The sequence below is a fragment of the Mauremys mutica genome, chromosome 2 (genome assembly GCF_020497125.1).
Source record: "Mauremys mutica isolate MM-2020 ecotype Southern chromosome 2, ASM2049712v1, whole genome shotgun sequence".
Taxonomy (NCBI): domain Eukaryota; kingdom Metazoa; phylum Chordata; order Testudines; family Geoemydidae; genus Mauremys; species Mauremys mutica.
The window spans coordinates 67,132,843-67,148,459 of record NC_059073.1 but is presented as its reverse complement, the minus strand read 5'-3'; the positions used below and the strand labels follow the sequence as shown (position 1 = coordinate 67,148,459).

Below are 15,617 nucleotides of genomic sequence, written 5' to 3'. Positions count from 1 at the left end.
ATAGTTTACTGGCATGGAACTGTGAATTAGAATGTCTTGAGTTCTAATTTTGGCTTTCACAGTGATTCCTTCTATGATGCTGGGCAAGTCATGGCCTGGTTTTCAGAGGTACCAAGCACCTACAGCTCCAAGTGAAGTCAACAGAAGAAGATGCTCAGCAACTGTAACAATCAATTAATATCTCTTCCTTAGTATTTTCATCTGTGAAATGAAGACGAAGGAAAGATCACTTATCAAATAACTGGAATTAACTGAATGTATTGCCTTTGCAGATCGAGACTGTACTGTTTTTTGTTAGTTTGTTTGTTTTGGAAAGCACCTTGATTGAACTTGAGAGTTTGTTTAAAGAGACATACAGGAGTATAGACATCAGATTTCTCTAAGTGTGTGTTACCATATTACAGAACGAGCATCATTACAACACTTACAACTCATCATTTTTAGTGATTTTTATTAAACTGAGTGAAATATCTGATTGTGCATATTTAACAGACCAGGCATTTCTATCAATTGGTAATATTTCAAAAAATTAGACAGTTATACAGGTTTTTTGCAGGTTAATGTACTTTGTGTATTGAATAAAAGATAACCAAATAGATATATGTCTATTTGTCTTCTGTCTATTTTGCTTATATATAAATGAACGATTCCTCTACGGTTCGACATTTTTCTTTTTCCAGTGAAAGGTTATTGGTAGCCTGGCAGCTACTGGCAAATGAGAAATTAATTCTTCATTTCTTTTTGTCTGACCATTTCCACTGAGAACCCCGGCAGGATGACCAAAGGATAATTTGGTAAGAAATATCCAACATTTTGTGATATTTGGTTACATATTGCATCTCCAATATATCCACCATATATGCATAAAATCTCATTCTCCACAATTCCTCCAATATTTATCCCCATTCAGTCTCCCTCTCTTTAACCTGACTTGTGTGAGGTATCATTGAAATAGTATTTTAAAGATATTTTATTTTATTGTGCTACAGCCTAAGGTTGCTGGTCCTCTTTTCCAGATCAAACCCCATTCCTCTGAGGCAATTTGTCTACTCAGGTCTTTTTCCAGTATGTCATATATGGTCTTGTTTTTGTTAGGAAAGTTGTCTGCAAAGATAAATGAGTTATTCTTTTGTTTCCTAATTGACTGGATATCGCTTCTCTTAAAGTTACCTTTCCATATAAAGCAGTTATACAAATTTTGAGAAACATAGTGCCTAATTTGAAAGTACTGGTACCATGGAAAAGTGAACCAGTTAAAGTTAGCTTTTATTTCTAAATTAGAAAAGTTTCTTTACTGAATAACTGGCTAACAGTATGTATTCCATGGCTTTCCTAATCTTTAAAGCTCTCTAGTTTGTGATTTGGGTTAAGATCTGGATTATTTGCAATGGGTGTCATTGTTAAGGGAAAAGAACTTTCCCCAAACCCATAAAGTATCCTTTGCTAAAGAATGTGTATACATTTCTGGAGGGAATGACTTTTTATTAATCCATGGTAGCATAGCAATGTTTTCACTGCCACAATGTCCTTGGTTATAACTATTTATAAGAACATTATCATCTTAAAATCACACTTCTACTTGAATTTTTTTTAATCTGCTATTTAAACAAGTAACCACTATACATCTAGGTACTTATATGGTCCCCAAGAGCACAGAACTTGAGTGCCTCTTGAGTATTTTAAAATAGAAAACCACAACAACACTACATTTCTCTTACTTTCTAGGCCCATGAGACATAGTTTGATCAGTCTGTTCTTTGTATCTGAAGTCTTTATTGAAGGAAAGCTGAGTTAAAGAGCTGAGTTTGGCTTTCAATGTTTATATGGTGAGGTCCATGGCTTTCTTACCTCTTGTGGTAATGAATGCCATAGTCTGTGAAAGTTCTGGGTCTCCTCTCCTGTTGCCCAAGAGTTCCATTGCTCCAGTGGAATATAGCTGTTGAGAGAAGTTATGATCACAGAGGCAGACGTGACCTTTCAGGTAACTAGTTCCATTCCTATGGATGGTTTGAATATCAGGGCAGAGCCCTTCAAGTGAGCTTTGTCTTCAATAGGGAGCTGATGCTGAGAGGAAAGCTCCAGGCTGATCTGCTTGTGGCAAACTGTGATGCTAAGCAGATGAGCTATTGCATTTTTTACCATTTGGAGCTCTTTCAGGGCATGTGGCTTCATTTTTAAGTATATTGAGTTGCCGTGATCAAGCATGAAGACTAAAAATATGTGGTTCTCCATGGTCAGGTCTGAACCCAACTGGGAGGGGAGCCATCTACTGAGCAGATGGAATCATGGCTGTTTGGACATTGTGAAGCCCAAAAATATTCCAAGGCTGCAAACCGATGTAATAACCTGAAAACAAATGTCCTCATGACGGGGATGTTGTAGAGGAAGTAAATTCTTTAGTGTACTTCACTTGTTACAGAAACACAAGAATTGCCATCACTGATAAGATCAGTGAGCATCTGGTCTAGTACACTGTGTTTGATAGCGATAAGTACCAGAAACCCTGAAGTGGGCAGTTATGGAATAACTTGCCTGTAGGGGAAGAAACTTCCCCATCTCCTTAATTTGCACAAGCATTTATATCCCTTCCAAACTTTTTTTTTAATCCTCCCCCAGTGTAACTCTTCCTAAGAGTTTCACTTCAGTCTTGCCTGGGGTTTAGATTTAGAAAGATCTTTCTCTAGCTGCTGATTTCAAATATGTTTTCAGAACGCTGGAGATGGAACTGTTTGTTTGATGTAAAGAGGATGTAGAGCTAAGTGTCAGCTGTGCTCTACCAGCACTTCAGTATGTGTTGTCTCATCTGCTCTCCCTGGTTGAATGATATGGAGAAGAAGATTGAGTCTTGTGGGATTCCACTGCTAGGGGCTTTGGAGGCTGAGGAACAGCTCACAGCAATCCTGGCTTCAGTCTGAGATGAATGAATTAAGCCATTTCAGGGCATTTCTCTTTACTCTTGCAGATTTTTGGAGGTAGAACAAGAGTATTTGATTATCAACAGCTGCAGAGAATTACAGCAGGATGTACTCCCCTTGTCTATGCACAAGAGGACTTCATCCCCCAGATCTTCAAGTCCTGTCTCTGTACCATACTTTGGCCTAAACTTTAGCTGAAAGGTTCCTAGAAGACTGACAGCTACTTGGAGACTATTTTTTGCTAGCTTCTCAGTGTGCTTAAACACTGAACAGTCATTTGTGAGATCATTAACAGTGAGTGATAGATTCTTTCCAGTGCCCAAAAATCATTGCAATCTTTCACCCACCCTGAAGCATACTATAGCATGACCAATACTGAAGAAACTAAGTCAGTAGCTGGATGGGAAGGGGCACTTTAGCAGAAGAGCCTATAGCAGAAGTCAGGAAGTCTTCCTATTTCTTTTATTCTTTGGTTTATTGGCTGGATAGAAGTTTGTGTAAGTTTTAGAATTTGGCTGAGTCCAAGAGTTTTGGGGTGGATTACGATGATCATTTTCCTCTTTTGACAGAGAGAATTCTTATTTCCTTCAGAAGTAGGAAGTGGTCTGACCAGGGCAGGGATGGTTTTTGCACTTATGTCCAATTTCAGCCTGAGGATCTAGTCCGAGGCTTGTGCATCTGGGGATTGTCTGTGAGAAACCTAAGGTGGAGAGTTCAGATAGGCAGTTTGGGGCTATCATATCAAATACAGCATCTTCATCTCCTAAGATGATGAGTCTTGTGCACTTCATCCATTGTGTCAGACAACATTTCTATCAAAACCACTCAAAAGGCTTTGGTGTCTGGGACTTTATGGATTAGCTGGATGTCCAGGTTCACTTTATTTCTGTAGTCACAGATTAAGTGGGTGCACTCTAAGGATTTTGTTTTGAGTTAACTGTTCCTACATTTGATCCTGGAAGGGAGTAAAACAGCTACTTCATTCAGATTTGTCATCCCTGCTCAGTGAGTTGTTTAAGATTACTATAACAGACATCTTAGAAGGAAAGCTTCAACATCTCTCTGACCTCATCCCACTGTGCTTTCATTACCCTGGAATCTATCTTGAAGTGTGGATTCCTCATCACAGTTGTTTGCTTTGGTGCCTTCACTTAGTGCATCAATTTTACTTCCTTCTTCTCTTCTGAATCTCACTTCAGTCAAATTCAGAAGAGAGAAGACCTCCGAGTATTGTGTTGGGCATCTCTTTATGTTCAGGAGACACTAACCACATCTTATTGGAGACAACGGAGCACCTGAGATCTCTTGAAACTTTCAAATGACAAATCTAAGTCCAAACCATATGCCATCCTGGAGTGCTTTAAAAGGCTCTGCATCAAAGCTACATGGCTACTGAGCTGAGATGCAGCCTTTAAAACTCTCCTAATGGAGAGTGAGTTGCTTTGAGTCAATATGTCAAGGTTTGGAATATGTGTGCAGAATGTCCTTTGAACTTCAAGATCCCGAATCAGTGCACGGCAGCAGCCCTTCAATATAGACATCTTGAAATCATAGAGATTAAGGTAGATGGGGTCTTCTGAAATGTGGCCTAGCTCCTTGCAGTCCTTCTGACATGAAGAAGCAGATGTATTTGCTGCATCGGTAGCTTCTTTAGGTAGATGTGCCTCCTTATAGTCCCACAATGTTTTGTACTTCGCATTGGTAGTTTTTGAAGACTCAAAGTTCTCAGGGTATTTATGAACTGTTGTAGGAAATGAGGCATAGACCAGTGAGACCTTGTAGCCTTAAGCCCTGATATTGCACAAATGATTTTTTGGTGTTCTATGCATCAGTGTTGTAAAGTTCCATCCTGCCTTTCTTTGAAGTGACAGTGCCTAGACCTGAATATCACATTTGCAAATCTACCTTTTAAAACAGAAAAGTCTACAGAACCCAAACTTCCCTATGTATTTTCATGCGAGGGTAAGTCACTCACGTTTTATAACACTGAAGCTTTAACACAACAAATCCTAATGCCATTCAATTATCTTAACTGTTTTATTTTGGAAACTATATTAACTTTTCTAAAAGAGTAATTATATACCTGTAATTCAACTTCTCTGAACATAACATTTGATTGAATTCCTTTTCATGCCTCTTCCCCCATCACATGGTTTTCCCATGATTATATATATATTCGCTGATGGTCTAATTCATTATATATATATAATGTCTATTACAGTTAGAACTCTGAACTCTGCTTTCTGCTCATGAAGAAACTGAAAGGGAATGTTTTAGAGAAGCATGGGGCCCTGACTGTTAATATCAGAATGAATTTTGCTTTTCTGTGTCTGAGGGCACAAAGTCTTTGAAAGCTAGTTGAACTCTGGCTTGATTCATGCTTGGGAGCTGGGACCCAAGAGCAGAATGCTAGTCAAATGATACCTTCGGAGAAGCAGAATTACAGCCGAGTAACTCTCTTGTTTGTTTACTTTGTGCCTTTGACAACATTGTGTAATCAGTTTTAGTTTCCTCTTGCATGGGCAGTTACTATGTTAGGGTCCTCTGTTTGTGATGCTCTTTCACACAACAAAAGTAAAAAATACATGTTAAAAATTGAAAATTGTGATTATAAAACTAGAAAAATCACCAGAGGTACTTGGGGCATGTGTGGTACCAGACTCCTTTAAACTTATTTTTAAAAAGACAGAGCCAAACTCACCCCCCTCTGCCCCCATACATACAACTGGTGCCATCAGCTTTTAAACAGAACTCTCCATTGCAATCATGGGACCTAATGAGTTCCCAGTCCACACACACAGGGGCTCCTTAACATGTGCATCAAAGGGAGTGTCCCTTCTCCTTCCCTGGGACCCTGTGAAAGGTGCTCCATGAATGTAGGATTCACCCAGGAAGTAGGTGGGGAGAGGATAGGCCTGACGGGATGCCCATTGTCCTCCACAGTTTTGCAGATTTTCCCAGAAGAACCTGAAAATAGATCTATAATTTTTTACCATAGAGCTGCCCCGCCCTAGTCTTCGAGGCTGCTGCAGCCAAAGGGAGTCCCTAGTCACACAAACCCATGGAGCTGTTCTGCTAAAGAATTGAGAGGCCATAGCTAGTGCAGAGCCACTGGGCTGCCCTGGATCCACCTGATGTAGGGCTAGCACCCTGACCCTGGCATATTATGGGGGAGGACTATACCCTACGGTGGAGTATTTGAGGAAGAACTGTGTGAATGGATTCTCTGAGCTATCTCAGTTTTTACCATGAAAGGGGATAGAAAGCCACAGAAAGACATCAGTTAAAAATAGCTGGATTGTGGGGTCAGAGAGGAGATGGCACATCATTATTTTCTTACTCTCCCAGTCACACAAGCAAAGACGTTAAATAAGTTAACTTGCTAGACAGCTCACTTTTAAAACTCACCGATATATAATCTTTACAGTAGCATAAGCTTTCAGTGCGATTCAGGAAAGGGTAGTCTTAGTGAATGTTAAATAGGCCAGCAGAGCATTCATTTATAGGGGGCGGGATTTACTTATGGAATGAAAAGATGTTGATATTTCAGTTTGTATGATGAATGTGAATTTATAATTTATGAATAGGAAACTGGCCTCCACAGAGCCTTAATCAGCACCAGCCTACTACTCAAATAAAACCACATGATAGTATTGGAGGGCGGCTTGATTTTGAAAAATTGAGCGGGTGGTGCAAAGATCACCACACAGATACAGGGACTCGAGTAGGAGCCTGTAGATATAGAACAGGCAGTATTTTCACAAAAACATGTTCAGAGGCCCTATGGAATCTGCCCGAGCTCTGGTAGGTTTCAAGCCACCATTCCCTACTTTTCACAAGTCCCTTTCACTGTAAGGAGCCGCAGCTCTGACACGCTTATTGCTACTGGAGGATGGTGCCGGGAAGTCCTAGTGGAGCTGCGAAGTGAGCTTGGTTCCTGGGACATGGGATTTGGCTAGAAAGAGCGAGCCGAGGAAAGGAAGCGGCAGCGTGAGGGGCTCGTTGTACCCTGCGGGCTCCGTGGCATCCAGTCTCTCCGGAGGAGTTTCTCTTTGCGGCGCTTGGGAAGTTTGCGGCGGCGAGCAGAAGCCAGCGCCGGCCAGTACTTTCCGGGACTCTGCCGTGGGTGGGTGCCTGGCTGGAAGACGCAAGCCTGGGCTGGGGAGCGAGGCAGCCGGGTGCGCGCTGGCAGCAAGGCGCAGCGGGGTCCCGGAGGAGAGCCGGGGGGAGGGCTCTGCCGCTGGGGGTCAGTACGTGTGGCCGGCGTCAGCTCGGACCCCGCGATGGGGCTCGTGTCCTCGGCCGTACCCCACCGCCCCCGCTCCTCGTTCCCTCCCCGGGCGCGGGGCGGCCAGGCCGGCTGGGGCGCCCCCGGGACTGGCTGCATGGAGGAGCTGGGAGTGGGCTCCGGGTCCCCTGCGCTCGGGCAGCGCCTCACCCCCGCCGCCGCCGGCAAGCGGCTCCCGAGGAGCAGCAGGCCCTGCCCGGCGGTGAGGCGGGGGAGAGGTTAGGGACCCTTCTCCCCCGCCCCCCAAGCGGGGCTGGATTCTTGCATAAATTATGCCAGGCTTGGGTGGTGACGTGTAGGGCATGGGCGGGGCCTGCGGGCGCGCTCGCCCCCGGGGAGGGGGCGGTGTCGGGGGCGCGCCTTGTGGCGGCGGGAGGGGGGCGGTAGCAGCAGCCGCCTGGCTGGCTGGTGTCTCGCTCGGCTCCTGCGGACGCGCTCGGGAACTATCGGATTAAACTTGAATCGAGTGAAAATTACACAAAGGAGCGGAGCGGAGCCGGGACCCGGCGGAGAGCCCGACACGGCCCCGGACCCGCGCTGACCTCGGACAGGGACCTTCTCCGCCCCCGCACTCCCGGCGCCAGGGAGCAACTCCGCCGGGCGTGCGAGCCCCGCCGCAGCCCCGGGCAGCGGCACCAACTCCGGAGCGTGTCCCCTCCTCCTCCCCGGCCCCTCGGCAGCGGGCGGGCAGCGAGGGAGCGAGCGGGGGACACCGAGCCCAGCCAGCCCTGCGCTGACCCGGTGAGTGACCCCGCGCCGCGGGCACGGAGGGCGGGCGGGGAACCGGGGGCCGGATGGCGGGGGGGGGGGAGAGACCCGCGGCAGGTCCCTGCCCCCCGGGGAGCCGGGTGTCAGCGCCCCTCCCTCCGGGGCACCCCCGCGTGGGGCCGCGCGGTCTCGGCGGGGCGCTGCCCCGCGGGCAAAGGGCTTTTTGTTGTGCTCCGGCTGCCCGGGGCGAGGGGGGCGGGCCGCCCGCTCGGACCCCCGCCCGCTCCGCAAGTTTGGAGGGCGATGGAAACCGGGGAAAAGTTGGGTAAAACTGCGCGAGGGAGGGGAGGAGGGAGCGGGCGGGCGGCGAGGCGGGGGGCCGAGCCGCGGGGAGAGCGGCTCCCTCTGGGGAGCGCTGACCACGCTGACTGCTCCCGGCGCCGGCAGCACAACAAGCGCTAACAAAGTGAGGGAGCCCCCCCGCCCCACCCGCGGTCCCCGGGCGGGCACATGGAGCCGGGGCGCGGGGGGAGCCCCCCGGGGAGGCCGCGAGTGTGTGTGCGGGGGAACACGAGGTGCTGCCGGGGGTCTCTGCCCGGGAGGGGCGGGGGAGAGTCACACGCAGGGGACCGGGGGAGGGAGGCCGGCAGGCGAGGGGGCTCCCGGCTGCTTCCAACAGCCGGAGAAGAAAGAGAAGGGGGTGGGGGAGAGACACTACCTAACGCGAGCTGGACTGGTGCTGGCGGCGCCTGCATAATAGAGACTTAACCCTGCGAACCAACTCGGTTCCCCTTCCTACCCCGGCCCCCTCCCCAGGCTGGGTCCGGAGCGGAGCGCTGGGCAGGGCGCACACGAGCTGGGGCTGCTCCCCCTGAAATCAAGGCCATTTTGTGGGTGAGCGGAAAAGGTGGTTTGAGGCCAAGCGGTCAGGGGAGGAGGAGGAGGGGGGGGTTGTTTGTGTTTGATTCACACAGGGAAATGAGGCTGGCAGGCGATTCTCTCTCTCTCTGGGTCTCCCTGCTCTGCTGAGGGTTGGGGTTGCTGCTGCGGCGGGGTTGGGTACTGAATGGGGGGGCTGGTGGAAGTGGGAAGCGGACACTGTGGGGGGGGGAAGGTGGAGGGGGGCGGAGGGAAGGTTGTTGGTGAGACTCAGGGAGAAGGAGCTGCAGGCAATGAGCAGCCATCATTACGTTGCATTCATTTATCCTGGTAGCATTACATAAGGGGACACCCTCTCACACTCTGGGGTACCCCCCGAAGTGCTGGCTGTGCTATTTTAGGGGCCACTCGGTTCTGGGAAAGGGGGTCACTCTCGTGCACATGCCCTAAATCGGACGGGTTTCTTTAGATCACTTTTACACTCTACTCACGCCTTGGTTTAAACTAGTTTTTTAAAAGGACAATGGACAAAAGAAAAGTAGCAATGCACGGGGAGTTCCCTTTGAATTACTAAGAGATTGTTAGATACCCCACACAACTCTCCACGTACTTGCCCCACTTTCTACCTTTGTTTTGGTTTGGGAAGGTACTGAATGTGCCTTCTAACTACATTTAGGCAAGATTTTTCGTTTGTGAGAGTTTTTTCAGTTACTTGCTCTCGCGTGGATTTTGGTTTGGGGAATATCAGAAAAACCTTCTCGGGGCAATAAGTTTCTTTCTGTGTATATGTGAGCCTCGATTTTACTTTCATCAGAGTAGAATCTGAGCAATGTTTGTACTGAAAGATGGCTTTCAGGGAACTGTGTGTCATTTTCTATCGTTGTATATGGGACTAAGGGAGATACAAAGAAACAAGTTGAACAAAAAATGTTTCTGTTCATTTCCTCACAGATCATCCATTCTAACGACGGCAAAAAATCTTAATGACTATGACCTTAGCAGCATGGGTAGCTGATTTATCCCAATTATAAATCCCGTTAGTTTGCAGTAATGTGTGAGTATCAATATATAATTCATATTAAAAGCATGACCAGTAATTATTTTTATAAAAGTTGAAATCCATCATTTTCCGGAGAGAATGCTGCATCTGTCGCTTGGAGTGTTTTTGTCTTGCTGTTGCACAACAGAGACTCTCCAGTCTTTAACCTAAAATGGCAGCTTTAATTTGACTGGGGCCCATTCATTGACAATGATAATAAAAAGGCTGAAAGCTAAATGTAGCTGGATGCTTGGGGCACGTTGCAGGACTCTTTTTTGCATCGCTAAGCACAGCAGAGAGAGGGACTTCTAAGCTCTATAGTTTCTTCATCAAAAGTTTTCAACAAAAATTTCCTTTTAAAAAATCATGTTGCTTTGTATAACACATGCTGAACAACAGGGTAGCTTAAGAACTTAACCGTGGTGAGACAGCTAGATAGGGGTTATTTTAAGAGAGAGAATTGCTCTGTTTAAACAATAGGGGGAAAATCGCAATAGTTCCCTTCGAAATAACCTGCAGTACATTGGGAAATTAACCCATTTGTTTCTGAGGTTTGTAACAGGTGATGGGACCAATGTTGACATTTATATCTCTAGCTGAGAGGATAAAATAAGCATGCTACTTGTTTTCTTTTGATATTTATATGGCATTATAAAGGTGCTAGATATATTTCATATTATGTAGTTTAACTTTTCTCAGCTTAATACCATATCTTCTCAGAGATGACAGTTACTTTCTCTGAGAACAACATTATTTGAAGTTTCAAACACTAGTTTTGGAAAACAGAACAATAGTTTTGTGTTTTTGTTTTTAGATAGAAATGGATAATGCCACAAATCTTACGGTCTGTCCTGCTTAACACTTAACTTTGTTTTAGCTGCTTATTTTTAGTCCCTTTAAACCTTACAAACACTTTCATTTAAAAAAGACATTTTCCCAGAGATACTTTGTTCGAAACTATATCATTTACGCTTGAATCCTTTAGTCAGTTAAACTTGCATTGCTATCAATTGGATAAACACCTAACCAAGCTTCTCACTAGATATTTAACACTGTAATGGTATGCCTTTTAGTTTTTTAAAATTCAAATTAATTGGTTTAAACAATAGAAGAACTTGCTTTCTCTTAATTTAGAACATGCACACAAGTTTACTACCTGTCTAGCTATTCAAAGTTTTGATCAAAGTGTGTAAACATTTGGAAGGGATGTTAATCCTCTTCTAAAATGTTAGTATGTAAAGGAATGACATAACAGAAATATTAATTTATAACGAGACTGGAATCCTGCTTACTGAAAGCAGAAAAAGTGTACACAAATAGGCTAAACTTCAGTATGGTTTTGGTGACTTCCATTGAAATACCTATTCCTATGGATGTGTGAAATTGTTTTTAAATAGCACTGGAATGTGGTCCCCCCCCCCCATTGAATATGCAAACTGTATACCACAGCTATTTGATATAACCCTTCAATATTTTATAAAATAGCACATATCTACTTTGGAAAAGTTAGTATATTTTCAATCTAAAAGTTTAAATAAGGATTACAACCTTGATCTATGATTATCATATATTAATAATTAGAAATAATCTAAATTCTTAATATCATTTGTGGTGCCTTACAAAGATTATTTTTAACTTCATTTTAGCTATTTCTTATTAGCTTCAGATATTTTCAAGCCATCTGCCACCGTGCTGGAATTTTGTACAGGCCAATTTTGATTTGACTGAAGATGTTGCACCATTTTTATAAATATAAGGTGCCAAAAGTAAAGCTCTGTACAAGTACAAAGTATGTTACTAAAAAGCCCCTAAACTTCAGATGTTCAATGGAAATGGCCTAGGCCCTTATCTAAAGACAGTCTTAAGTATAAGGAGACAGTGGGGAAAAACAGATTTGTGCATCTGTAAAGGGCAAAAGCCTTAATAAGAAACTAATTATTATTTGCAATGCTATTTCAAGAGAATCTCCTAAATCTTGCATTGTGAGTTTTTGGATTGGCATGACCATATTATATTGTCTGATACTGGCTATAGCTATCTAAATTCTGATGTGACACATTTAAGCAGTACATGTGAGAAGGGAAGAAGGGGCCTGAAAGATGGGGAAGGGGGGAAACAAACATGTAAGTGCCTTTAATTCTATACCAAATCTTTAGCCTTCATTTCCTGTAGGTAGTATATCTGTCAATTAATTTCCAGATGGAAGGCTTTTAAAATCTGCTGAATGTTTGAATGGGTGAATTTAGTGTTCACAAATGAGGCTGTCTGGATCAAGTTGGGGCTGGTGATGTGGAGCAGTTGCACAGCAGGTTTCCCCAATCTCTACAAATATACCTCATTCTTGTCTTGCAACCCCTCTCCTATGTTGTTCCTGTGGATAGATTACCAGTTGTTCTGGATTAGGGAATTGTTTAGTGATGCTCAGAGGCGATACGAGTGAAACAGCATACTTTCTACTGTTGTGGCTTAGGCCTTGCCTACAATATGAAAACTATACTAAACTGATTTAGTTACACTGGTAAAACTTTCTTGTGTAGACAAGACCTTAATTTCCATTTTTAATCTGTTCTCCAAAGGGGCAAAAGACTGTTGCATTAATCTGCTGACACTACCTAGTTCCATCTGTGGCAGATTCCAACTTCTTCCTTAATGCATCCTCTTTCTTTATTTCCCAACCAGTCTTACTCCCATAAATAGGACACTTGCTATAAAGACTCTCTCTAATATAACTTATTTGAGCTAAAATTTAAGATTACTGTTGCTGGAATGCTACCAAAGTTAAGAGGAGGAAAACAGTTTATTCTAAGGAGACCTAATCTGGTTTTAGGATCCTTTGTTGCAGAGAGATGGATAACTTATTGTAGAGCAGCAGTTACAGGATATGTAACATTATTTTTTTAGAACGCTTCTGGCAAGGTGCTAAAACTTGAATGAAGGACTCCTTCATTCTGTTTTGTTTCTATCCGTATAATCTAACTTTCTGTGACTCTTATTTTATCATGGATTGCTCAGAGTGAAAATTACATCGCATAGTTACAAACTGAAATGCCTTTATTCTCCACTATTTTCTAAATAATTATTCCATTCAATAAGAAGCTGTCTGTGACATTGGGAATATGTTCCAAGTGTCTCAATATAATAACAAAACTCTTAAGGATGTTCTTAAGAATTAATCAGTTTCTGTATACTTATCTTCCAACTGTGATTTTTTTTTAAAGGTGTAAATATGCATCTAGAAAAAATCAGGTAGGAGCAGATTATCCCTAAGCTTCTGACCTCTTTAATTTCATGCATACTGTCCCATAACTGTTTCTGAACATCGTGTTTGTTCTTTTCCCTTCTCCATGTTTATATCAAATAGTGTGCTTTTCTTAAAACTTGGAAACACAGACTGATGGCAGTGAAACTTTTAAGGATGTAACTTTTTTTAAAAATGGGGAAAAAATAAAGACCACTCATTTAATAATGGGTCAGATTAATGGTATCAGAACTCTCTATTTTGAAAGTTGATTGGCATTTGGGAGTATAGGTGCTGGGGGTGTGGGTGCACCCCCAGGCTTAAAGTGGATTCCATTATATACAGACTTTACAGTTTGGTTCAATGGCTCTCACCTCCTCCCCCAATACAGATTGCAGTCAGCTCCTAAACGGGGTGCTGGAACAAACTCCTGCTGTCATGAACTAGGGAACACTTCATGTTGTGACCCCTGTAGCTATTTTGGGTGTTGTGTTGCCTGGCTTTGGAGGGAGCTGTATCCAACTTTCCTCTGACATAGACAATTGCTGTAATGAGAGGGCCTTGAGGTGAATGGTGGGGAATAAATAACTTCAGGAATCAATTGTCTGGAAAAGTCAGTGCAGCCAAAATGTCTGCCTTCTTCCTAATGGTTCTGTGAGGAAAATTAAGTTTCACCATATATAATCTTGATCCTAGAGGTTATTTTTTTCAGAGTTCATTGAAATATGAGCCCACTTTGTTTACTATGATTAAAAGTTGCCTTTCTGTGAATAACAGAAAGCAGTGCTGAGTAACTTTTAAAACCCTCTAGTCTGTGATGTTGTTACTTTTTAAGTTTTACATTGTAAATAATAGTGAGCTCACAATTTCAACAGGTAGTTGTCTATTAAACCCTGCTCTAGTAATCACATTTTGCAATAAATTATCTTGTATGCAAATATTTGGAGGGTTTTTTGTAGACAATTCAAACTCCATACATTTTTAAAAAAAATATCTCATTCGGTATTTCACTCCCACTATTAAACATAAATGTTTTGTGAAGTGTAGTAAACTTTGCTGTAGGTAGAAATTAGATCTCATATCAATTTTAAAATATACCTGTAATATCTCCTTTGTTTTTTCTTTTAAGAGTGAACCACTCCTCTTACATTTTCATTGAAAAGTCCTTTGTCAAACCTCCCAGTTTATGCTGCTCTTTGTTTGCTTAATGGAGTTGCTTTTTTTATTTTGTTGCTAGGGTCAGATAATGAAGATTTGTTACAAAAATAATCAAGCGTCTCAATTCCTAACCTTACTTTGTCCCTAAGATGTAAGGGAGCTTCTAACTAGTGTAAAGAACCAAGGGTCTGATCCAAAGCCCACTGAAGTCAGTTTAGAACCCAAACTCTGACCCAACAAGTGGGAATGTGTTGTGTTATCTCTAAAATGCCAGAATGGCTCAACTTGATCACTTTATATATTTCAGAAAGTCGCAGTCAGGAGTATTCATGCATCTTTGAATAGGAAAATATTTTCAATATTTTACAGCTTTACACATTAAGCTTTATTTTGTGTTGTACATTTCATGAAAACTCTATCCTAGGATTCTTGAGAGTTAAAATAGTGGATTGGAGAAGTTAGTTAAGAGGTAGAGGCAAGGGAAAAATGTATGCAGATGAGATTTTAAATGAGATAGAAATAATTATGTTGATAAAGGAACGCTGTTCCATGTGACAGGAGGTATAAGGAAGAAGGTACTTGAACAAAGTTTTTTCTGGAGACATACTCTAGCCTTCATGAGAGATAAGGGACTGGGGTAAGTCCAAAGAAGATTTTAGTAAGGGGAGTTGTGTCCTGAATCTTGAAATTGGGAGCTAGTGGATTCACACAGGAATGGGGCTGACTTGTATGTGTTGAAGAGCCTGTAGGCATTCTTTGTAAGAGATAATGCGGAAAGTGTCATTCTGACAAGGCTGGAGCCTAAAGAATTGGGACTTGAGAAGGCAATGGAGAGGTTATGATCATCATTGGAAAAAGGAAATAAAGGGAGGTAGAGATGCAGCTGTACAATACATGGGAGAGAATGATACTCTAAACCTTAAAATCTCACTATCTGTGTGAGAAGAGAAGAATTCAAAGTCAAGAATGCCTCCACTTTTCATTGTTTCAGTAAGTGGAAGATCGGAGCTGAGAGTAATTTGTCTCTCAAGGTGTTCTTTCTGACAAAGATTTATTAATCCACCTATCTGATGGAAGTTGTGACACAAAGCTACAAGTTTATTTGGTAGAAACTGGCAGAGAGGACAGAGAGGAGTCATTTTAAAGGTGATGAGAGGGGTGGTTTAGTATTAGAATAAAGGTGAAAGTAAGATCATCGGGGAGAGATCTGAATTGAAAACTATCAAACATTTATTAGAGACAGATTCAAAAGCTGGCATGGGGGAGGGGCATAAGGGTAAGAGCTGTTCAGATATTTTCATGAGGTGTGGTGTAAAATCCTAGATGGATATGGTGAACTACTGGGTTCCAAGGACTGTTATAGTTTATAGTTCAGTATGTAGCACCCCTTCC

The 15,617-nt window shown here is 43.1% G+C and overlaps 1 protein-coding gene and 1 long non-coding RNA gene across 2 annotated transcripts in view; one reads left to right on the top strand and one right to left on the bottom strand.

Annotated features, from left to right (window-relative positions):
* Nucleotides 1-416: 416 nt before the first annotated feature.
* Nucleotides 417-15,617, bottom strand: part of LOC123363555 — a 29,724-nt gene continuing 14,523 nt past the window's right edge. Inside the window, exon 3 of the long non-coding RNA XR_006576800.1 lies at nucleotides 417-1,104. This is a non-coding gene — a long non-coding RNA (uncharacterized LOC123363555). The remainder of the gene's footprint in view (nucleotides 1,105-15,617) is intronic.
* CHD7 (chromodomain helicase DNA binding protein 7) overlaps nucleotides 7,671-15,617 on the top strand; it is a 183,734-nt gene continuing 175,787 nt past the window's right edge. The window contains exons 1-2 of the mRNA XM_045004672.1: nucleotides 7,671-7,944; nucleotides 9,742-9,844. The gene's annotated coding sequence lies outside the window, so the exon portion shown is untranslated. The remainder of the gene's footprint in view (nucleotides 7,945-9,741; nucleotides 9,845-15,617) is intronic.